This window comes from Cupressus sempervirens, chromosome 8, assembly GCF_028749045.1.
Source record: "Cupressus sempervirens isolate cs-2001-9-10 chromosome 8, ASM2874904v1, whole genome shotgun sequence".
NCBI lineage: Eukaryota > Viridiplantae > Streptophyta > Pinopsida > Cupressales > Cupressaceae > Cupressus > Cupressus sempervirens.
Window position 1 is genome coordinate 50,529,757 of NC_143125.1, and position 25,629 is coordinate 50,555,385.

At 34.8% G+C, this 25,629-nt stretch overlaps 1 pseudogene; it reads right to left on the reverse strand.

Annotated features, from left to right (window-relative positions):
• LOC149541562 (replication factor C subunit 4 pseudogene) overlaps positions 1–25,194 on the reverse strand; it is a 50,129-nt pseudogene extending 24,935 nt beyond the window's left edge.
• Between the last annotated feature and the right edge of the window lie 435 nt (positions 25,195–25,629).

Sequence of the window (25,629 nt, forward strand, 5' to 3'; positions counted from 1 at the left end):
TTAGGTGTCTACAGTTAGCACCTAGGATCCCTCCCCAAAATGGAATGGCTAAAAGAAGAAATAGATCAATCATGGATTGTGCTAGAACATTGGTGATGAAGAAGAATGTGTCACAGAAATATTGGAGAGAAGTTGTAAGTGTAATAGTTTATACTTTGAACATAGTACAAGTCAACAAAGGTACAAATGTTACACCCTTTGAATTTCGGTGTGGGTATGCATCTAATGTGAAGTATTTTAAAGTTTTGGAGGCAAATGTTATATATTGAAAGATAATAGAAATGGAAAATTTGATGCTAAAAGTGATAAAGGCATGTTCCTACTATATTCTACAAAGAGAAAAGTTTATAAGTGTTTAAAATCTAACACTAACAAACTTGTGGAAAGTGCAAATGTGAAAGTTGATGAATATGCATAAACTAATGAAGTTGAATGCAAGATAGAACCTAAAGATTACAACACATTTATTTATGTGGATGAAGGTGTTCCCTGCACCCTATCTGAGCAAGAAAAAAAAGCTAAGTTTTATATTTATTCTCATGAGAGATGGATTTTTGTTGAATCACTACTCATGAAATATGGGTCAATGAGTTTGACAAAAAAACTACACACTTAAATCTTGATAGCAATATCAAAATTTGACTTGTTATGGGAATTATTTCCTACTTATAAAAAAAAGCTACTAAGCAACAATGAACAGTGAATGCCAAGCTACAATAGCAAACTGTCAAGCAACATATCGTAGGTGTTGAGCATCAACATAATGATGTCGAGAGACATGTAGTAGATACCATCACCAAGATAATGTCGAGCAAGAAGAACCTAAACCTAACCCTGAACCTAAGATACAAAAATGAACTTGAAATAAATTTTCAAGATGCACTTATCCAAGAAGAAATAAGGAGAGAACCTACGTTAGCCAAATATGTGAGAAGACGCCATGCACTTGAACAAATCATTTGAAGGACTCAAGGAGTTATGACAAGGAAAAGACTTAGAAGTGATAAATGTTTACTTTCTAAGGTTGAACCTAAATTAGTAAAAGATGCTTTAGTGAATGAAGATTGGATTCAAGAAATGAATTAAGAAATTGAATAGATAGAGAAGAACAAAACCTGGACATTTGTGCCTTAACCAAAGGATAAGAATACTATTGGAACAAAGTAGGTATTCAAGAACAAGCTGAACGAAAAAGAGTAAGTCACAAGAAAGAAAGATGGATTGACATGCAAAGGATATGTTAGAAATTTTTAGAATAACTAAGAGGGGTGGGGGGTGAATTAGTTACTCAAGGTCCTTAAGTACCATTTGAATAATTAAACACAAACATTCATTGTTCTGCTTATCCTATTATTGCTCGGTCTCTACTGTGATAATAAAATTATTATCTCAAACATATCATGCTTTGCTTCATGAAAACATTATCAAATTTAAAACACATAAAGCATTCAACATAGCTTTGACACTAGGATTTTGCATGGAAACCCAATTTTGGAAAAACCACCCACAACATGTCACCACTTTTTCACTCTTTCGAAGTGAGCCCTATTAGGAGCCAACCCTATTAAAGGTTTACAATAGACATTGTTAAATGTGACCTTGATAAAGGAGTTAATCACCCTGTTAGGAGTGGCCTTGTTAGAGGACTTTGATCTTTCCATTTAGAATGTCACCTTGTCAAAGGATTTACACAAACTATTAAGTCTTTCAAATGACTATTAGGTCAACCTCTGTTAAAAGGATTTCAATACAAACTATTTACAATGATTAGAAAGAAAATAGTAGGTTTTGATCTGTATGATTACAACTCACTTTATAAGTTCATATCTATGTTTGGTCCTTATGTTGACTTACTAATAAGTTCCACATTGTCATCTATGTTCTTGATTTGCTTGGCAACCCTTCAAGCAATCAACCTTCTTTCTTCACCAAGACTTAAGCTATTTCGTTAGATTCACTTATCAATATTAGCAACATCTATGCAAGTTATCTCCTTTATCTTCGCATTCACTCACACACTCTTGTGCTCACCCTTGTGTGTCTCTGCTCCACATTTGTTTGTATGCCTTTCTCATGTGCACCACACAGCCTCATGCCAATTTTTTCATCTTTTTACCTCTTTAAATAGGCAATTCTTGCTTTACCATTTTCCAAGATCATCATAGATCTTAGGGTTTATGATCAGGTTCAATATGATTCATTGTATCTGTTCATCTTCTTAGTCATCCTCTAAAAACTTCTTTGGAATCTATCTATTAGATCTTTACCTGATCCTTGTCTTGAATTGAATGATCCAACTCATCAATCTCATCTTCAAAATGGTTTACATCTCCCAAGAAATCAATTGAGTCAGCTAGTTCTCATGATTTCCTCAAATTCATTCTCAACACTATTACTTAGCAATCTCTAAATTCTCACACTCGGTCATCACTGAATTACTTAGTCACTATAACTCTTTTGGCTCAACATCGACAATCTTGCTTGGTCGATACTGGTGCTCGATCAACACTAGATTTTCTTGTCACTAACTTTGGCTCAATTGAAACTAGCATTACTCGACATTCCTTAACTTTTTACTCTATTGCTCAACTTAGCTTAACTTTCTTGATGTAAATAATCACTTTACTTTATCAAAGTCTATCTACTCAAATGTCCATTGAAATATCCTTTTCATAACTCAACCTTTCCTCTTGGTGCTATTGTTATGAGAAATTTCTCAAATCCTCTTCATCAATAAAATAGATATGACATTTAAATTAGGTAGAAATATGTCCCATCAATAGATTTAACACCAATGACAAAATAACAATTGTTCTAATTGTATGTTTCCAAAAATCTCCCTCTTTGGCATTGATGGAAACATATTAAACATCTCAATACTATCAATAGCTTAGTCATGATACAACCAAAAGATTTTTACTGTCATTCTCATTCTCTTTTTTTATTTTCTCCCTTTGAAATGATAGATCTCCCTCTTGGATACATCTCTCTCTTTTTTCTTTATTTTCTCCTTCTCTGAACTCTTCTATATCTCCCTCTTTGTGTATAATCTCCCTCTTTCTTATACTCTCCCTCTTTCTTATACTCTCCCTCTTTGACAATGATGCCAAAGACACTTAACTTTTTGAGCTTCAAACTTCTTCGTACATCTAAATTATGTAGATATTTGCATGTCTGGCTGATTTCTATCATCTTTCTATGACTGATATGAAATGTTTTACTTGACTATACACCTTAAGCATTTCCCAAATTAGTCTTGTATTTAGCACATTTAATTCAATGCACCTTATCTCCTTAAGTATCCTTGTTTAGGGGAATCACCCCTAATTTACCTTTAAGATATTTATGAGCATCTTTAGGTGAGGCTTTAGTGAATATGCCAACAATTTGTTCTTTAGTGTGCACATATTCTAGCTTCACTTCTTTCTCTTAAACAAGTTCCCTCAAGTATAGTGATACTTGATAGCAATGTACTTTGTCTTACTGTGCATCACTGGATTCTTTTAAATGTTGATAGCACTTGTGTTATCATAGTAGATATCGATTGGATCTATAAATTCTTCTCTCATACATTTTGGTAATTGCTTTATCCACATGATATTTGAACAGTTTACTGCAGCTGCCACATACTTGGTTTCAGCTGTTGATTGGAAAATACAATTTTGCTTCTTGCTTGTCCATGACACCAGTCTCTTTGCTAGAAAGAATTCACCCCCACTAGTGTATTTTCTATCATCAATATTTCCTACCCAATATGATTTAGTGAATACCTTCAATTCAAATCTATCACTTTTCTTGTCATACAATCCACATCTTTTATACCTTTCAGATATCTCATTATCCTTTTCACAACCATCCTATGATTCTCTTTAAGATTTTATAAAAATCTAGCAACTATCCTATTTATGTAAATAAGTTTCTGGATTAGATTGTGTGGAGATTTTTACCATCAACGTTTCGAATCACACTACGTGATCCATCATCAGGATGAGAGAGCAAGAGATGTCAAATAAAGTAAGTCAAATAAAGTAAGTGAATATCAATAACATATTGTAGTTTTCCAGTCATGGATCTATATAGAGTCTGGTTCACTTCAACAGAATCATCATTCTTAGATAGCTTAGATCATCTAGACATAGGTGTACTCATTGGCCTTGAATCTTCCATGCCATAAGTCTTTAGTGTCTCCTTGATGTATTTAGATTGAGTAATAAAAATATCAAACTTTATTTTACATACTTGTAATCCAACAAAGAATTTGATTTCACCAAACATAGACATTTCAAATTCCTTCTTCATTTCATTAGCAAATGATTTGCATAATGCTTCTCTTCCTCCAAATATAATATCATCAACAAATATTTCAGATAGCACTACTTCATTGTTCTTACCATTCTTCAAATATAGATTATTGTTATCATTTGTCCTTTCAAAAGCAAACTTTACCAAATAGTTATGCAATCATTCATATCATGCTCTTGGGGTGTATTTCAATCTATAAAGGGCTTTGTTCAATTATCCACAAATCCTCTAGGTTGTTCAATATACACTTCTTCCTCAAGTATACCATTTTAAAAAGAAGATTTGACATCCATTTGATGTACCTTGAAATTCTTGTTGGCTAAGTATGTGTTGTTTAATAGTTTGTCTTCCTTAATTCTTTGGTTTATACCTTGACTCTCAAAGTGCCCAATGGCTAATGGAAAACAAAGAAGCTAACAACAAAATGGGTTAGTGTAGTGATCTATCAAATACCCCTAAATTGAAAGGTACAAATCCCTTTAAAATGCAAGATTTGCAATGAATTTTGTTTTTAAGTTTTTTGGGGTATGCTCTTAACCAAAGAGTAGAAGAGGCTAGCAACTAGATTGTTCAACACTTCAAACAACCTAGGCAATTTTCAAAAAGGAGACTAACATCTATTATGCAATCTACTCTAACTTGAATGCAAAGATGGAAACATGCAAAACTAGCTACAACAACATGAGAGGAGAGGGGATGACTAAATAGGTAATTCCTGGATTGTTGAATTAACTAAGATTTGACAATACCCGAATTGTCACCTGTTTAGCTACTTCATTAATCAAAATCTAGACTCCTCATATGATGAACTAAATACACATGAGCTATAGTGCACAACACAAGGAAAAGAATGATGCTTATGCTAAGGAAAGTAAAGCTTACGATCCACTAAGATGAAAGAAATAAAGCCAAGTTTACTTGTGATCATTCAATTTTTAGTTATAGCACATTCATTCCAAACATCATACAATAAATAAATTAATAAAAAAATTAATAAGTAGACTTAAAGTCACACAAAATGGTCCCATCTATAGGGATTCTCTCACAAATAACTTTGTCAATCCTATTTACTTCTCAAAAGTTACATATATAGGCCTTTTCAAAATGGCCAATTACATTTGATGATTATAATGCAGAGCATCTCTAAATGGAGGAAGCTAAAAATATGATTTGATTAAGTCATCGTCCATTACAAAGTTTAAGCCTGCTAAGGAAATGCCAAAAATGGTGACAACAGAGAAATGAGATAGAAGAGAGAGAATGATAGATGTTTGAGAGAATATTAGAGCATCATGCTTTCTTTGGAATCACTATCTCATCTCTATAAGCTTTCATTGCATTCATTGCTTTATCTAACTCGTCGACACCTAGGATTTGATATTGTTAGCTTGAATCATCCAGTAGTCATGCATCTTTGTCAACTCATCCAATATGATGACTTTTGATTGAAACTTCTCCAATGCTTGTGTTAAGATGGAGTCTGTTGATGAAAGCTCCTAGATCTTTGACATCTAGAAGTTGAGTGGATCAGTGGCCTCATCAAAAAAAGCTAGGACCTTGATCTTCATCTTCTCAATGTCTACCAGTCAGCCATTGCAAGATACATATGACTCTATGTGCAACACTTTCAAGTGTTCAAAAAGCTTCTCTATAACCTTCTGCACTAGGTCATGTACATCTTTAAGCTCATTTGCAGATCTTGCAGAGCTTTCCACTATAAACTCGAAAGATCATTTCCAATGAAACAATGGCTCTTGACATGTTTTAAGTAACCCATGGAAGATGGCAACGTGGGTCTTCATATTGATCACTTGTTGCAACATTGTCAATTTCTCTATCAGTCTATCTGTTGCATTTTGTATGGTAGTTTGATTACCTTCCTTAACTTGTGAGCATCTAATAGTAGGTTTCCCAAATTCTCAATGAGTGGGGGACCTTGTGCCTTCATCTAATCAATCCATGATCTACCAATTTGACCAAATTGTCTTTCATGTTCCCGCTTTAAAAACAAGTTATTATTCTCTTCTACATTTGGGTCAAATGTTCTAGTTGAAGTGCTTCCAAGTGTAGATTTGATGTAGTCCAGTAGTTCTTTGTTTGAGGCCTTGAGTACCTCTTTCTTTGACCTCAACTCCTCCAATCTATCTTTTATATTTTCATTGGTAGATTTCCATACATTTGTCATGGAATCATGAACATGAATACCAATTTTCATCATTCTAATTTGAAAGTCATCGGTAGAGAGCTCATGGAACTTGCCCTCCGTCTAAGGCTCTGTCATCTCCATCAACAAGTGGCCAGTAGAGGGATCAATGGCCAATGCTACCATGGACTTTTACTTCTTTGTCTTCTTCGATTGTGACTGAGAAGAATTTGCCTGAGTGATAAGGTCCTTGGATTGGATGGATTCTTCTTATCTCCACTTCTTTTGATTGATGGTCTCCTCCAACCATGACTCGATTGAGAGGATATTGATCACTGATTGCAAGGCAGTGGGATTAAAGAGTTTTCTTGCCATTGGGGGAGTCTACTTGCTCTAAGAAATAGTGGGGAAAGTAATTTGACTTTGGTTACTAAGAGGGTCAAAGTATCCCCTTGCTGGGATGCATCATATTCTTGTCCATTCATGAGATTAGTGTCACCATCAAGATTGATGACCTGGATAGGGGAGACAAACTTAGCTACTGACTTCACTTGCTCCTGCTCTTTTTCCTTTTCTTTCTCCTTCTCCATCTCCCCAACTTTTCTTGTATCTAGAAGAGATCCTCCTCTATAAGTAGGGGTAATTGGAACATTCTTCTTGATGTAGGAGCATCTTGGGCTGACATGTTATCATACTCATTTGTGTTCGTTTTGCTAGTTGTTTTTGAGTTGCAGTCATTGTCAAGTTGCAGCAATTGTCAAGTGCTAGTATTTTTTTAGTATCATCCAAGTTGTAGATATCCCACGCCATGTTAAAATTTAGATTAGTATGTTCTCCCATCTCACTCTATAGTATTGATTGATTATCCAATATGTGTCGAGCTATCTAGTGTGTGTTGAGCTATCCAGTGTGTGTTGAGTTATCTAGTATGGGTCAAGTGTTCCTTCATGTACTGAGTGAACCTATTTATGCCAAGCGTCAACATTTTGGTTCCTTCTTTTGCCGAGTTATTTATGTTTTGGGAGCTGACTTACATGATTAGTTATGATCATGACTTTTATGATAAGATTTTATCTTGGGATGTGTGTAGACCTTTTTAAGGTCAAGATTTCTATTATGTAATGTTCTAGAATCTTTTGCAAGTATAAATAGGGTGTTATGCTTAGAGTTAGAGCAGAACTTAGAGGGTTTTGAAAGTTTGTGGCAAATGTGTTTGGGAGTGTAATTTTGAAGCTAGATCATGGATCTTGAATGTATTTTGTATCTGGCCCTGCAACCCCGACGGCCTTATAATTGGGCATGTATGCTGATAATATGATGAATCAATAAAAGTGTGTTGTTCTCTCTCTTTGGTGTTGTTCTCTTTGTGTGTTTTCTTCTATTGTGTTAACTCTGCAAGGTAGTTTGGATTGTTGTGTGTATGCCTTTGGCCCTAGTTCTTCTTTCCATCCTTGTGTTAGGTGGTATCAAAGCTCGAGGTTCATCCTTATGGAGATTGGATCATGCATAACCTTGATATAAATCTAGTTGTAGGGTTGCAAATCTACGGATTTGTCTTATAACTTATAGAGGGTTATGATCTCGCAAGAACCTAATTTGTAAAGATGGTTCGAGCTAGAGGAAATACAGATAATGCCATGTTGGATACACTAAGACAAATTACAACCAAACTAGATGTTATAGAGATAACCCAAAAGAGAGAAGTGCATCTTGATGATGTGATTGATGATGAAGCAGTGACACCAAACCCTAATCCAAAACTTGAAGAAGATCAAGATGAAGAAAGATTGTTGAGACTATTGTCTAAGGCACATGAAACCTATTGTATAAGTTGTTCCTTATGATGGAAAATTGGACACCAATGTTGTGTTGGATTGGATCTCTATTATGGAGAAGTTTTTTGAGTATGAAAATATTCCTAATAATAGGAAGGTGAAACTTGTAGTTACTATGCTGAAAGGTCATGCTTCACTATGGTGGGAGCATTTGCAAACTGATAGACAAAGGAGAGGAAAGGAAAATATCATAACTTGGGTGAAAATGGTAAACAAGGTAAAGAACAAATTCCTTCCTATTAATTGCCAAATTAGCTTATTGAGAAAGATGCAAAACTTGAGACAAAGAGACATGACTATGAAAAAGTATACTGAGAAATTTTATAGATTAGACATCAGATATGGACATGTGGATGATGATGTTGAGAAAATTGCAAGATATTTAAATGGATTGAGATCTAGAATCTAGGATGAAATAAGTTTTGTGAAATTGGAGAGTGTGGAAGAAGCATATCAATATGCCTTGAAAACTAAGGAAATCTTAACAAAAAAGCATGAATAAAGACAAAGAGGTAGAGGTGGTAGATTCTAGAGAGGCAGAGGTAGATCTCATTGTTGGATACAATTGTTCAATTGTGTGTTGTCTTTGATGTTACACAAATGTCATATCGGTTATCAGATAGAGTCTACTAAGCTCAGTTGGTCAACAAGGCAAAAGACAGAGTCTACCAAGCTCAGAAGGTTAACAAAGAAGGTTTACAGTGTCTACTAAGCGTTCTTTGGCTTTACCTTGTGCAAACAGTTGTTACCAAGCTTTCAAGGTTAATTAAGGAAATTCAGTTGTTACTGAGCTCACTCGATCATCAAAAGGAAATATGGCAGAGACAATTCTTATCGAGCTCTCATGGACAACGAAGGAAATTTAGTTCTTATTGAGTTCACTTGGTAGCCAAAGAATTTTGTAGATTTTGTAGTATTAATCGAGTTGAGATGGTTAACTCAAGAAATTGTTTCTGGAAGCAGTGCTTATGGAGCAAGGTTGGCCAATGAAGGATTTCATTGTTTTGTGAAATAAAGTTTATTTGTTTAATGTAATATTTGTAGCCAATTGATGTATGGTTTATTGGTAAATGTAACTTGTGAATGAGCCGACTTGATAATCTAAATGGTATATATAAGAGGTCAAGTTGTGAATTCTAAGTGTGTGATGGATTTGATGCGATGCGAATGTGAAGGAGGACTGATTATTGTGAAAGAAAATTTTGAAGGATGATCAGAGATCATTGAGGAGTAGCAAAGCTAAATTTGATCGAGGAGGATCTAATGGTGTAGAATAGAGATCTGTAATCAACAAATTTAGTTGCATAATATTCAGGTCAATTCATTGTTACTTTATAACCATTGCAGCAATGATTTCAAAATCTCTTAACAAAGTTGGTTTAATAGCCATTTTGTAAATCCTCTAACAAGCTGACAGTTCAATTGAATTGTTCTAAAGACCTCTAGCAAGGCCACTCTTAACAAGGTGATTAAATCCTCTAACAGGGTCACACCTAACAGTGTGTATTGTAACGTTTAATAGGGTTGGCTCCTAACAGGGCTCACTTTAGAAGAGTGAAAATTGGTAGCTAGTTACTTGGTGGTTTTTCCCATATTGGATTTTCACATTAAATCTGATGTCTCTTGTGTTCATGTTATTTACTTTTGCATGCATGCTAATAATTTTGAATGCTTAAAGATCAGTAACAAGTTAATATATCGAGTTACAACATTTTAGTGATGTGTTTACCGAGTGATAGCAGTAACTAGTTATTTAAGACATCTAAGGGATCAGGATTTGTTTTTGAAGTAACTGATTCACCCCCCCTCCCCCACCCCTCAATTACTTCATCTATAATTCCAACAATTGGTATCATAGCTCTTGGTGCTTGCAGGAAAAGATTTCAAGGATCTAAGTTAAAGATCAAGATGTCTTACAAGAGGGAAATTCCAAGACTTAACAGGGATAACTTCTCAGCATGGCAGGGATCGATGAGACTTCATTTGGATTCTATTGGTGATTCACAGCTAAAGTACCTTGATCAAAAATATGCAAAACCTGCTGGTACATTATTTGTCAATGATATTGCTAAAACGAAGACTCACAACAACATGATGATAGATATTGCATCTGCTCTAAGTTATGAAGAATTTGATGATATTAAGGATTGCAAAACTACCTTTGAAATGTGGAACAAGTTGAAAGAGATCTATGGAGGTGATGATAATGTAAGAAGATCCAAAGCTAAAAGTTTGAGAGGACAATTTGATCAGATGAGGATGAGAGAGGATGAAAACATAGCAAAATATGTTGAAAGAGTTAAAGCAAGTATTAGTGCAATCAAAGCATCTGGAGGAGATATTAAAGAAGAGACAATTATAAGTAAAGTTCTTAGAACTCTACTTCCTATTTATGCAATCAGAGTTTTTGCAATTCAAGAAAGAAGATGTGAAGCAAATCATAAGATAAATTTAGAGGCCATAGATGGAAGATTAACTGCATTCAAGCTAGACAACTATGATAATTATGTTCCAGCTGCCAAGAACATTGAATAAGCATTTGAAGCTAATCTTTCACTCAAGGAGAAAGGCAAGAAGATAAAGGATCCTCAGTCAGATAGTGATGAAGAATCATAACAGAGTTTAAACAGTGATCTTGAGGTGATTGAAGCTCTGCTAACAAGGAAATATTCAAGAGGCAAAAGGAAATACAAAGGTAAAGTTACTCTAATATATTTTTCTTGGGAAGAAATTGGACATATTGTTGCTTGGTGCCCAAATAAGCAGAACAAGGATGAGAAGAAAAGTCACAAGTGCAATGGCAAGAAAAACTTCAAATCATTCAAGGATAAAGGTACGAAAACATGTTTCATGGCTAAAAATTTTAATGATTTTGATGATGAAGAAGAAGATGAAATTGTTTACATTGCTGTAAAGGATGAGTCTGATAATGATGAAGAAATGGCACTCATTTCTCATGTAAGCAAAAATGATACATGGATTATAGATATTGGTTGTTCTCATCACATGACTGGTGATAAAACTAAGTTTGAACATTTTGAAGACTATGATGGTGGCAGTGTGAGGTTTGGTAATAATGAACCTTGTTGCATAAAAGGAAAAGGAAGAATAACTCTAACCAAAAAACTTGTATGTGATAATGTATATTGGGTAGAAGGACTAAAACACAATCTGTTAAGTGTGGCATAGCTACTCAATAATGGATTCAAAGTGGAATTCATGCATGGAAAAGCAAGACTACTGGATGGCAAAGGAAAGCTGATTGGATCAGGCACTCAAACAAAAGGTAACTTGTTTTATCTTGAACTTGGTGAATGTTCATGTTTTATTGCTCAAGTTGAAGAAAGTTGGTTATGGCATAGGAGGTTGTGTCATGTAAACTTTGATAACTTGGTAAAAATAAGTAAATTCAAGAAAGTAAGAGGCATTCCTAACATAAAGAAACCTGAGGTTGGTCTATGCAAGAATTGTCAAATTGGCAAGATGGGAAAGACTAGCTTTAAAAGCAAGAACTATCAGTCTGAAGAAATTTTAGAAATTGTGCATACTGATTTGTATGGACCTATTGGCATTAAAAGTTATACTGGTGAAAATTTCTTCATTCTTTTTGTTGATGATTACTCAAGAATGATGACTGTCATGTACCTAAGAGAGAAATCAAAAGCATTTAAAAAGTTCAAATGGTATTTGGCCAGAGTAGAGAAGGAAACAAGCAAAAGACTAAAATGTTTGAGGTCAAACAGAGGTAGTGAATTCATTTCAAATGAGTTCAATAACTTTTGTATTGAAATGGGAATCAAAAGATAGGTTTCAACACCTAGAACTCCTGAACAAAATGGAATAGCTGAAAGAAGGAATAGATCTATCATGGACTGTGCAAGAACCTTAATGATTGAAAACAACAATGCTATCAAATACTGGAAGGAAGCTATTAGCATTGCAATTCATACCTTGAATCAAGTATAGCTGAAGGACTCATTCAAAACCCCCTATAAGTTATGGTATGGGTACAAACCCAATGTAAGTTACCTAAAAGTATTTGGAAGCAAATGTTACGTTTTGAAAGAATTTAGAAAAGGTAAATTTGATGTGAAGGGTGATGAAAGAATATTTTTGGGATATTCTTGCAAAAGTAAAGCATATAGATGTTTGAATTTGTCTACTCACAAAGTCATAGAAAGTGCACATGTAAAAGTTGATGAGTTTATAGAAAGAACTGAAGAAGAAAGCAAAAGGGAACCTAAAGACTACATGAGATTTGTTTTCATTGAACTTGATATAGTGCCAGGTACACCTGCCATTCATAAATCTTCTACTCTAGAGTCTTCTGTAACCGAGTTGCATGAAGTCCAAACCGAGCTAATGCCTATTGAGTTGTAAGAACCCGAGTTGCAAACAGAAGCTACCAAATCAACAGCTACTGAGCCCGAGCAACCTAAACTAGAACTAGAACTTGAAGCATAGAAGGATAACAATGCAAGTCATTCAAAAGGCAAGGAGTATATGTGAGCCAAGTATGTCAGGAAGCATCATGCACCAGATCAGATCATTGGAGATAAATCTAAAGGAACAATGACAAGAAGTAAGTTGAAAGACACTTGTTTACTTATTGATTTTGAAACTAGAAATGTCAAAGATGCATTAGAAAATGAAAGTTGGATTGAAGCTACAAATGAAAAGATAGAACAGATAGAGAAAAACAAAACATGGACTCTTGTACCTAGGCCTAAAGACAAAAATGTCATTGGAACTAAGTGGGTATTCAGAAATAAGTTAAATGAAGATGGTAAGGTGTCAAGGAACAAAGCTAGACTGGTATGCAAAGGATACTCTCAAGAAGAAGGTGTAGACTATGGAGAGACTTTTGCTCCTATTGCAAGATTGGAAGGTGTCAGAACCTTACTTGCATATGTTGCATACAAAGGATTCAAATTTTATTAGATGGATGTCAAGTCAGTATTTCTCAATTGTATACTGGATGAAGAGGTTTACATTGAACAGTCTAAAGGTTTTGTTGATCCAGACAAGAAGGACATGGTCTACAAATTACATAAAGCATTGTATGGTCTAAAACAAGCCCATAGAGCATGGTATGAAAGACTACATAACTATCTTATTTAGATTGGTTTTCAAAGAACTAATGATAACAATGGTGTGTACATAAAGGAAAGACCAGATAATAAGATTGTTTTGGCAGACATATTTGTAGATGATACTTTGTTCATAGGAAATGATGATCTTTGTAAAGAATTTTCAGAACAAATGAACAAGGAATTTGAAATGTCAATGTTTGGTGAGATCAAATTCTTTATTGGTCTTCAAATTCATCAGAGTAAGAATGGCATCTACATCACTCAATCTAAATACATCAAGGAGATACTTACAAATTTTGGTATGGAAGACTGCAAACTAGTTAGGACTCCTATGTGTACTGGATTGAAACTTACCAAGGATGATGAATCAAAGGGAGTGGATCAGACATTGTATAGATCTATGATTGGAAAGTTGCAGTATGTAGTACATACAAGACCAGACATTGCCCTTGTAGTAGGAATTGTAGCAAGATTGTCAGCAAAACCAAAAGAAAATCACATGATGGAAATCAAAAGGATCATGAGATATTTGAAAGGAACTAAAGATTATGGATTATGGAATAAACTTGGAAGAAATATAAATTTCAAAGTGTTCACTGATGTAGATTGGGCAGTGAATGTTGATGATAGAAAAAGTACAAGTGGAGGAGCTTTCTTTGTTGGAAAGAGATTGATTTCTTAAACAAGTAAAACGCATAATTGTACATCTCAGTCCACAATAGAGGTTGAATATGTTGCAACAGCAGTAAATTGTTCAAACATTGTTTGGTTCAAACGGTTATTGGAAGGTACGAAGCAAGAAATCAAAGAACCTGTTGTTATGTTTTGTGATAACACAAGTGCAATCAACATATCTAAGAATCCAGTGATGCATTCAAAAACCAAGCATATTGCTAGAACGTATCACTTTGTCAAAGAATTGGTGTAGGATAAGGAAATCAGATTGGAATATGTCCATACAAAGGAAAAAATTGCTGACATATTCACAAAGCCTTTACCTAAGGATGCATTATTGTATCTAAGAGGTAAGTTAGGGGTCATTCCCCTATCTGAAGCTCACTAAAATACAGTTTTAGTGATGCATCAACAGAAACAGAATTGAAGATCTATCAGTTGATGCAGCAAAGTAATGAAGACATTGCATATGAATTAGTACTTAAGGTATATTGAATTTCATTTAAGTTTGAGCTATGTTGTCTTTGGCATGTGTTGTCAAAGAGGGAGAGTTTACTGTCATATCTTTCTGAAATTTGCAAGAAAAAGAGAGTTTGTGTAAGAGGTAGAGATTACTATGAAAGAGGGAGATTACTGTAATGAAATATAAGAAGCATTATGTCAAAAAAGACTAGTTCTCAAATTCCATTCTACTATGACATTTTGTGTTGCCATTAATGCCAAAGAGGGATATTGTTGGATATAATTGTTCAATTGTGTGTTGTCTTTGATGTTACACAAATGTCATATCAGTTATTAGATAGAGTCTACTGAGCTCAGTTGGTCAGCAAGGCAAAAGACATAGTCTACCAAGCTCAGAAGGTTAGCAAAGAAGGTTTACAATGTCTACCGAGAATTTTCTAGCTTTACCTTGTGCAAAAAGTTGTTACTGAGCTTTCAAGGTTAATCAAAGAAATTTAGTTGTTACCGAGCTCACTCGGTCATCAAAGGGAAATACGGTAGAGACAGTTCTTACCGAGCTCTCATAGACAGCGAAGGAAATTCAGTTCTTACCGAGTTCACTCAGCAACCAAAGGATTTTGCAGATTTTGTAGTATTAACCATGTTGAGATGGTTAACTCAGGAAATTATTTATGGAAGTAGTGCTTACCGAGCAGGGTTGGCCAATGAAGGATTTCATTGTTTTTTGAAATAAAGTTTATTTGTTTAATGTAATATTTGTAGTCGACTAATGTATGGTTTATTGGTAAATGTAATTTGTGAATGAGCTGACTTGATAATCTGAATGGTATATGTAAGAGGTCAAGTTGTGAATTCTAATTGTGTGATGGATTTGATGTGATATGAATGTGAAGGACTAATTATTGTGAAAGCAAATTTTGAAGGATGATCAAAGATCATTGAGGAGCAGAAAAGCTATATTTGATCGAGGAGGATCTAATGGTGCAGAATAGAGATCTGTAATCAACAAATTCAGTTGCATCATATTCAGGTCAATTCATTGTTACTTTCCAACCATTGTAGTAGTGATTTCAAAATCTCTTAATAGATTTGGTTTAACAACCATTTTGTAAATCCTCTAACAAGGTGATAGTTTAGTTGAATTGTTCTAAAGACCTCTAGCAATGCCACTTTTAATAGGGTGATTAAATCCTCTAACAGGGTCACACCTAACAGTGTGTATTGTAACCTTTAACAGGGTTGGCTCCTAATAGGGCTCACTTCAGAAGAGTGAAAATTGATAGCTAGTTATTTGGTGGTTTTTCCCATATTAGGTTTCCACGTTAAATCTAGTGTCTCTTGTGTTCATGTTAGTTACTTTTGCATGCATGGTAATAATTTTGAATGCTTAAAGATCAGTAACAAGTTAATCTACCGAGTTACAACATTTTAGTGATGTGTTTACCGAGTGATAGCAGTAACTAGTTATTTAAGATATCTAAGGGATCAGGATTTGTTTTAAAGTAATTGATTCACCCCCCCCCCCCCCCCGGTCTTAGTTACTTCATCTATAATTCCAACACTTATGGTGAAAGTGACAGATCTGATAGTTCTGTACAGGATAAAGGAAAATTTGAATGGAAGAAAGATGACAAAGACAAGATCGAGTGGAAAGGTGGTAGTTCATATCAAGGAGGTACTGGTTCTTACTGAAGAAGAGGTAATTCTTATTCTAGAGGTGGTTTTCGTAGTAATTGTTTCAGATGTGGTAAAGAAGGGCATAGATCTTTTGAATGTAGATCCTCTGAAAGTGGGCAAGGTAACATAAATGTTGTGATTCAAGGAGACATTGAGAGTTCATCAAGTGGACCTAAGGCTAGAGAAAATCTGATGGTGAGAAGAACTTTATGTAATAGGGGAAGTGATGAGGAACCTATCATAAGGAGAAGTCTTTTCAAGACCAGATGTAAGATGGCTAGAAAATGTTGCAAGGTGATCATTGATAGTGGAAGCTTTACAAATTTGGCATCATAAGAGTTGGTTACAAAGTTGCAATTGCAAATGTTGAAGCATCGTAAACCCTAACATGTTTCATGGATTAAAGATGAGCATAAGATATTGGTAAGTGAGCAATGCATTGTGAAGTTCAAGATTGGATATTATTTTGATGAAGTTATTTGTGATATTATGCCAATGGATTGTTTTCATGTTCTATTGGATAGACCTTGGCAATATGATAGGTATGTTATACATGATGGAAGATTGAATCAATATACTCTTTGAGTAAATGGGAGAAATAAAATATTGTTGCCTTTGATTGAAAGTCAAGATGTGGTTAACTATACTGCTATTCAAGTGGTTAACTCTACTACTATTCAAGTTTGCATGGTTAATGGAAAGAAAATTGAAAAAGAAGTAAAGAAGAATCATATATTTTTTGCCATAATTCCTAGAGGACCGAGTTTTGGTAATGATCGAGTGACAACAAAAACTGGTAGTGCTAACCAAACACTAGTGGAAATTAGAGAATTGTTGATGAGTATAAAGATATTGTTGTTGAGGATGTATGTAACATGTAGTTTTCTTGGGTCTAAATTAACATCTAACATACTCAATGAATATAGTTATTACTTTGTTTCATAGGAAGGCAATTATATCATCCATGTTCATGCGAATAAGATTTATTGTTAAAATCAATTAGACAAAATTTTTTAACTAAAAATTTGAAATACCATCAAATGAAATTACTACAAAAATTGAAAACACATACCTCGAAAAACTGAGATCGAAATCAAACTAGGGATGCTTCTGCAACCACCCGGGTTAGTCCATAAATACACTACAACAATTACACATGCTGACTATCATCTAAAAATTGCTATATCAAAATCAAATGATGATCACAATTAAATACCACTATATTTAAAATCAAGGCTTCATATAACACTGTAATAATTAGGGCATCGTTTACCATCGGTTCATTTAGGGTTTCTAATACCATTGATTCAAATAGGGCTTTTGCTACCATGGATTCAATTAGGGCTTCTAATACCACTGATTCAATTAGGGCTTCCACTACCATGGATTCAATTAGGGCTTATGATACCACTATATCATTTAGGGTTCCAGTCATCTCTCAATCAATTATGGCTTCAGATTCCTTTCCTTCCGATTACTTAACTGTGACAGTATCTCAAGATTAGGAATATGCTTATATTTGATATTCATATAAATGAAAAGCAATCCATGAATCTATCTCTCATATCTAGGTGTAAAATAATAATGAAATAACTCAATTTAATCTTACCTCCTCATAAATAAAAGTGATATGTAATGTGCACCTACTGGTTATAACTTTATGAAACACTCTGTAAGCAAGTTCTGATACCACTGTAATGGGCACTTGTCGCATGCTCAAACATAAATGCTTAAGATCACCACAAGATGGCAGGACTTATAGCTCTGATACCACTATAATGGGCAGCTTTGATACCACTGTAATGGACTCTGATACCATTGTAATGGGCTCTAATACCATTGTAATGGGCACCCTGGAAATGCCCAAGAACTAAACCAATTGCTGAAAGTGATTTTAATGTCTTTGCATAGGTTCCAATTCATATAACATGAGCAAGAAGGAATTTATGCAAATTGAAGATTGAACCGCTGTTGAAATAATATTAGTTTTCAAAATGATAAAATCAAATACATAGTAATGTATTCCAAAGGCCAAACTCCAAGGGAATGACGTTTAGAATGTTACAAGAGAGGATGAACGTCCTTTAATGCTAGGACCAAATCTCTAACTCACACCTCCAAGCTTTTATCAAATACAATTCACAATTATCTGATGCTAAACAATGAAGCTCCCACCTCTATTTATACTTTTCCTACACCCTTCTAGAAGGAAATCAAATATTAATTAATTGCAAGTACTAGAAGCTTCCCCCTTCCAATAATTAATGCACTCTCTAGAAACTCCTCCCTTGCAATACAATAATTAATTGTGCTTCTAGAAAATTAAATTACTAGAGGCTTCCCCCTTTCCAATAATTAATACACACTCTAGAAGCTTCTCCCTTGTAATGTAATAATTAATTTAATTAATTAAATATAAAGTTACCTTTTAATTTTTTAGTCTATTTAATGACTTTATAGGAAATTAATTTAATTTCCTCTTATGCTCCACTTAGCCTTTAGAGAATGTGAAGGCTAAGAACTCCACTTAGTCGCTAAAAAGATTGGGACATTACAGTCCGCCCTCCTTGAAATTGTTTGTTCTTAAGCAATCCAACAATACAATGAACTCCAACCTCCACCTAGATTCCAAATGAAGTAGTACGTGACATCTCTGTGGACACTAAACCAACTATAAACTAGCATCATCAAGACCAACCACATGTCCTATAGCCTAGCACCCAAAACTTGTGTTGAATTTAGATGTCGGAATGTCACTAGAAGGCAACTCTATAGAGTATCTATGAAAACTCTTCTTCCTCGTTCCACCCACATAATATATATTGGATTGGAATCTTGATCATCACCAACATGCATTGAAAAAGATGTAGCTACAAGCAAACCATATGCACTCATGCTAATTGTATCAACACTAGTTGTAGCCACATCGAAATATATGGACATAGGAACAACACTAATTGTTGCAACAGAAAACTAAACTAGATTTGTAGTTAATGAAAACTCATAATCATCAACGTGTGCACCATCATTAGAACATACATCAACTACTGCATGCATACTGCTAAACTCCTCATTGGATGGTTCAACTGAAACATAAGTGGTTGCTGATATGACAATATCCTTGCATTCTCCTAATCCCACTATTGTTGCATCACCATCCCCCGACAAAGCCTCATATGTAGACTCTTGACTTAGCACACATGACTCAACACCAGATTGTGAATCAATAATACTAGAGCATAGACCCACATCTATTGACTCCATTGAAATACCCACATCACCAACATCATAGTTGGGTGGCTCTATATGTGTCTCGATCCCACACGAGGATTCAACTACCTCTTGCACTAGAGCAACATACAAATCATCAATATTGATGCCCATCTGTCTAGCCATAAGCTACAACATCATATCCATTCACCTATTATGCTCCTATTGCATCACATTCATTCACCTATTCCACTCTTGTTGCATCATATCCATCCACCTAGTTTGCTCTAGTTGCATATGTTGCCCCTCCTCTAATGTACCCAGTAACTTGAACATTACATTATCCTGATTTGGATCAATATACATTTTGTCAAACACTTTTCCCTCTATCTGGCTATCCCAATTTCCCTATAAGACCTTCACAAGATGGCAGGACTTATAGCTCTAATACCACTGTAATGGGCACCCTAGAAATGCCCAAGAACTAAACCAATTGTTGAAAGTGATTTTAATGTCTCTGCATAGGTTTCAATCCACATAACATGAGCAAGAAGGAATTTATGCAAATTGAAGATTGAACTGCAGCTGAAATAATTTTAGTTCTCAAAATGATAAAATCAAATACATAGTAATGTATTCCAAAGGCCAAACCCCAAGGGAGTGATATCTAGAATTTTACAAGAGAGGATGAACATCCTCTAATGCCAAGATCAAATCTCTAACTCACACCTCCAAGTTTTTATCAAATGCAATTCACAATCATTTAATGCTAAACAATGAAGCTCCCACCTCTATTTATACTTTCCACACCATAGAAATGCCCATTATAGTGGTATTAGAGTTGCCCATTACAGTGGTATTAGAGCTTGCTTGTAAAGTGTTTCACGAAGTTATAACTGATAGGTGCCCATTATAGTGGTATCAGAGCTGCCTATTATAGTGGTATCAGAGCTATAAGTCCTACCATCCTGTAGAGGTCTTATAGAGAATTTGGAATAGCCAAATAAAGAGAGAAGTGTTTGACAAAATGTATATCGATCTAGATCAGGAAAATGTAATGCTCAAGTTACTAGGTACATTAAAGGAGGGGCAACATATGCAACAGGGGCATAATAGACGAATGGATATGATGCATCAAGAGCAGAATAGGTGAATAGATATGATGTTGCAACTTATGGCTAGACATATGGGCATTAATATTGATGATTTGTATGTTGCTCCAATGCAGAAGGTAGTTGATTCCTCAGGTGGGATTGAGGCATGTATAGAGCCACCCAGCTATGATGTTGTTGATGTGGGTTTTTCAACAGAGTCAGTAGATGTGGGTTTACGCTATAGTACTATTGATTTGTAATATGGCATTGAGTCATGTGTGCAGAGTCAAGAGTCCACATATGAGGCTTTATCAAGGGATAGTGATGTAGCAATAGTGGGATTAGGAGAATGCAAGGATACTATAATATCAACAACCACTTTTGTGTCAGTTGAACCATCCAACGAGAAGTTTGGCAGTATGCATGCAATGGTTGATGTGTGTTCTAATGATGGAACACATGTTGATTATGAGTTTTCATCAACCATAGACTCGGTTTAGTTTTCTATTGCAGCAGTTAGTGTTGGTCCTATGTCCATATATTTTGATGCGGCTACACCTATTGTTGACACAGTTAGCATGAGTGCATATGGTTCACCTATAGCTAGATCTTTTTCAATTCATGTTAGTGATGATCATCATTCCAATCCAATATATATTACATGGGTGGATACAAGAAAGAAGAGATTTCATAGATATTATGCAGAGTTGCCTTCTGGTGACATTCAAACTTCTACATCATCAGCGCAAGTTTTGGGTGCTAGGCTACAGGACATGTGGTTGATCTTGATGTTGTTGATTTGTAGTTGTTTAATGTCCACAAGGATGTCACATACTACTTCATTTGGGATCCAAGTGGAGGTTGGAGTTCATTGTGTTACTTAATTGCTTGAGGACAAGCAATTTCAAGGAGGGCTGACTATAATGTCCCCATTTTTTAGCAACTAAGTGGAGTTCTTAGCCTTCACATTCTCCAAAGGCTAAGTGCAGCATAAGAGGAAATCAAATTAATTTCCTATAAAGTCATTAAATAAATTAAAATTAAAAGGTGACTTTATGTTTAATTAATTAAATTAATTATTGTATTACAAGGGAGAAGCTTCTAGAGTGTGTATTAATTATTGGAAAGGGGGAAGCCTCTAGTAATTTAATTTTCTAGAAGCATAATTAATTATTGTATTGCAAGGGAGGAGTTTTTAGAGAGTGCATTAATTATTGGAAGGGGGAAGCTTCTAGTACTCACAATTAATTAATATTTGATTTCCTTCTAGAAGGGTGTAGGGAAAGTATAAATAGAGGTGGGAGCTTCATTATTTAACATTGGATGATTGTGAATTGCATTTGATAAAAGCTTGGAGGTGTGAGTTAGAGATTTGGTCTTGGCATTAGAGGATGTTCATCCTCTCTTGTAACATTCTAGACGTCATTCTCTTGGGCTTTGGCCTTTGGAATAAATTACTATGTATTTGATTTTATCATCTTGAGAACTAATATTATTTCAGCAGTGGTTCAATCTTCAATTTGCATAAATTCCTTCTTGCTCATGTTATGTGGATTGAAACCTATGCAAAGACATTAAAATCACTTTCAGCAATTAGTTTAGTTCTTGGGCATTTCCAGGGTGCCCATTACAGTGGTATCAGAGCTATAAGTGCTGCCATCCTATGGAGATCTTAAGCATTTATGTTTGAGCATGCAACAAGTGCCCATTACAGTGGTATCAAAGCTACCCATTACAGTGGTATAAGAGCTATAAGTCTTGCCATCCTATGGAGGTCTTATAGAGAATTTGGGATAGCTGGATAGAGGGAAAAGTGTTTGACAAAATGTATATTAGTCCAGATTAGGAAAATGTGATGTTCAGGTTATTGGGTACATTAGAGGAGGGGCAACAGATGCAATAGGAGCAAAATAGGCGAATGGATATGATGCAATAAGAGCAAAATAGGCGAATGGATATGATGTTCCAGCTAATAGCTATACAGATGGGCATCAACATTAAATATTTGTATGTGAGATCTCATGGTGTTGCTCCAATGCAGGAGGTAATTGATTCCTTAGGTGGGATCGAGACACTTATAGAGCCACCCAACTATGATGTTGGTGATGTGGGTGTTTCAATGGAATCAATAGATGTGGGTTTATGCTCTAATATTATTGATGCAAAATCTAGTGTTGAGTCATGTGTGCAGAGTCAGGAGTCCATATATGACGCTTTGTTAAGGGATGGCGATGCAGTGATAGTTGGAGAATGCGAGGAAACTATCATATCAGTAGCCACTTCTATGTCAGTTGAACCATCCAATGAGGAGTTTAGCAGTATGCATGCAGTTGTTGATTTGTGTTCTAATGATGGCGCACATGTTGATGATTATGAGTTTTTATCAACTACAAATCCTATTCAATTTTATGTTGTAACAGTTAGTGTTGTTCCTATGTCCATATATTTTGGTGTGGTTGCACCTATTGTTGATACAATTGGCATGAGTGCATATGGTTCGCTTGTAGCTACATCTTTTTCACCTTCTGAAATACTATTAGTTCTCAAACTAATAAAATCAAATACATATCAATGAATTCCAAAGCCCAAACCCCAAGGGAATGATGTTTAGAATGTTACAAGAGAGGATGAACGTCCTCTAATGCCAAGATCAAATCTCTAACTCACACCTCCAAGCTTTTTTCAAATGCAATTCACAATCATCTGATGCTAAACAATGAAGCTCCCACCTCTATTTATACTTTCCCTACACCCTTCTAGAAGGAAATCAAATATTAATTAATTGCGAGTACTAGAAGCTTCCCCCTTCCAATAATGCACTCTCTAGAAACTCCTCCCTTGCAATACAATAATTAATTATGCTTCTAAAAAATTAAATTACTAGAGGCTTCCCCCTTTCCAATAATTAATACACACTCTAGAAGCTTCTCCCTTGTAATACAATAATTAATTAAATTCATTAAATATAGAGCCACCTTTTAATTTTAATTTATTTAATGAATTTATAGGAATTTAATTTAATATCCTCTTATGCTTCGCTTAGCCTTTGGAGAACGTAAAGGCTAAGAACTCCACTTTATTGCTAAAAAATGGGGACATTACATGATATTGCTTGTTTTCGTTAAACAATTGACTGCATAGCTTATCTTTGTTTGACTCACGACTGGCATCTTGGGGAGAGGTGAAACATTGTCAGGGGCTTAACAACCCAACCTTAGACCACAACTTATCCCCACACGATCTTTAAGAGAAAGGCCCTCCCTACCTAGAATAGATAGGGGACATCTTGCCATCCATTAGGCTTCCTGGTAATTAACTCACTATACGACTTGGCAACAGGAGATCACAATAATAGGAATATGCATGAGCTATTATTTTATTCATATTAAAAATGATGAACATTGTTTGGTCATATTTGATATTGATTCATATTATTGACGATTCCTCTCTTTCACCTCATCACCCATCTCCTTGGCTTCATAGTCAGGTGAGTCCCAAGTGTAGGAATCCTCATAACAAAGGGTTCCGCCAATTTTACATGCATCTAGCATTTCACAATATGTCATTACATAATTATGTTCTTTAAAGATTTCAAAATTGAAGGTTTAATTAATTATTTTAAACATAGCTGATTTCTCTTCCGCATTCTTGTAGATTAACTCCACCTCTTCACCATTTCATGGCTTCTCAGCCAATGAATTCCTCGGTGTTAATAGTATCATGAATTTGTTCAAAAATTGTGATAACATGTGCATTGATGTTGATTTACATATTCAATCAAGTTTTTAATCACTACTATTTGAATTCATAAATGATGTATTCTCAAGGATACTCAAAGATTGATCTCTTATGCATAACAAGAAACCAACAACTAGTATATATAATGTTCTCAATTATTATGCCTAGCTGGCTAAGGGTGGATATCCAAACAATAAAGAAAAGAGTTGGAACATATTTGATTTATTCTCTAACCTATCATTATGTATTGACTGAAAATAGGTATTATACTCAGAGACAAACGAATCAAGAATTACAATACATTACCTGGTGTCGAAAATTGTTTAAACAACCCCCTGAGACACTAATGATGTTGTTGTTGGAAATAGATGATTCATACAATTGAGCTACACTCTGCAAGTAAGTAATTACTCGACTAAGATCACCTTCATAACTGACCCCAAAGTTTTCAAGGCATTTGAATCAAGGTGAAGGGCCTCCTCTTTGCAAATGTGTAATATTTGATTAGTCATGATATCTTTAACCAATGGTTTGAATCGAAACTTGGTACATCTAGAAGCAAGTGGCTCAATAATCTGGGTAACGTAGTTGCAAATGAAACAGAGTCTTGTAACTTAAGAGTATGTCTCAATGGTACGTCATAAGGCTTTCTGAGCATCTTGTATCATTAAATTTGCCTCATCCAATATGATGATTTTGAAAGGTGAACAAAAATAACCACTATTAGTACTACTAGAACCTACTACCACTATTGTGGGGTCTTTAATTTTTGTACGAACAACATTAATACCATGATCATCACTGGCATTAAGCTCTAAAACTCTTGATTATGTAGTTCTAGTGTAGCTAGTCTCAAGAGTATTAGAGAGTGCCCTAACAATTTCTTCCGGGTGAGCAACATCTTTCACCTACCTCAGTCGATATTTCTCTACCCATTGTTGAGTACCAGTATGCACCGGAGCCATGCTCCACTACAAAATAAATTTAGAAATTCTCCTTTTATGTAAACATATATGTAGAGAAAGAGAAGGCCACCGAATGTAGAGAGGAAAAATAGGTTATATCAAATGCGACCATCGAGATTCTATTAAAAATATGGCTTTGACTCTCCAGCTACCTTCAATTTAAAAGAAATCCATTCGAATTCCCAAGATGACCAGTCGGATTCCAATTATTAAATCAATTATGAAGAGAGAAAAGAATAAAAGAAAAATAAGAAGTTGGAAAGAAGAATTGGAAGATTATAATTCAAAATTTATAATAATTCAATTGTTATTATAATTTGAATATTATTATAATCTTATATCTACGTGAAAGCATCACTTGATTAAATTATTAGAATATAAAGATGCCAAATCATTTTTTATTTGAATGCACGTATATAAATAATTTAAAAAACA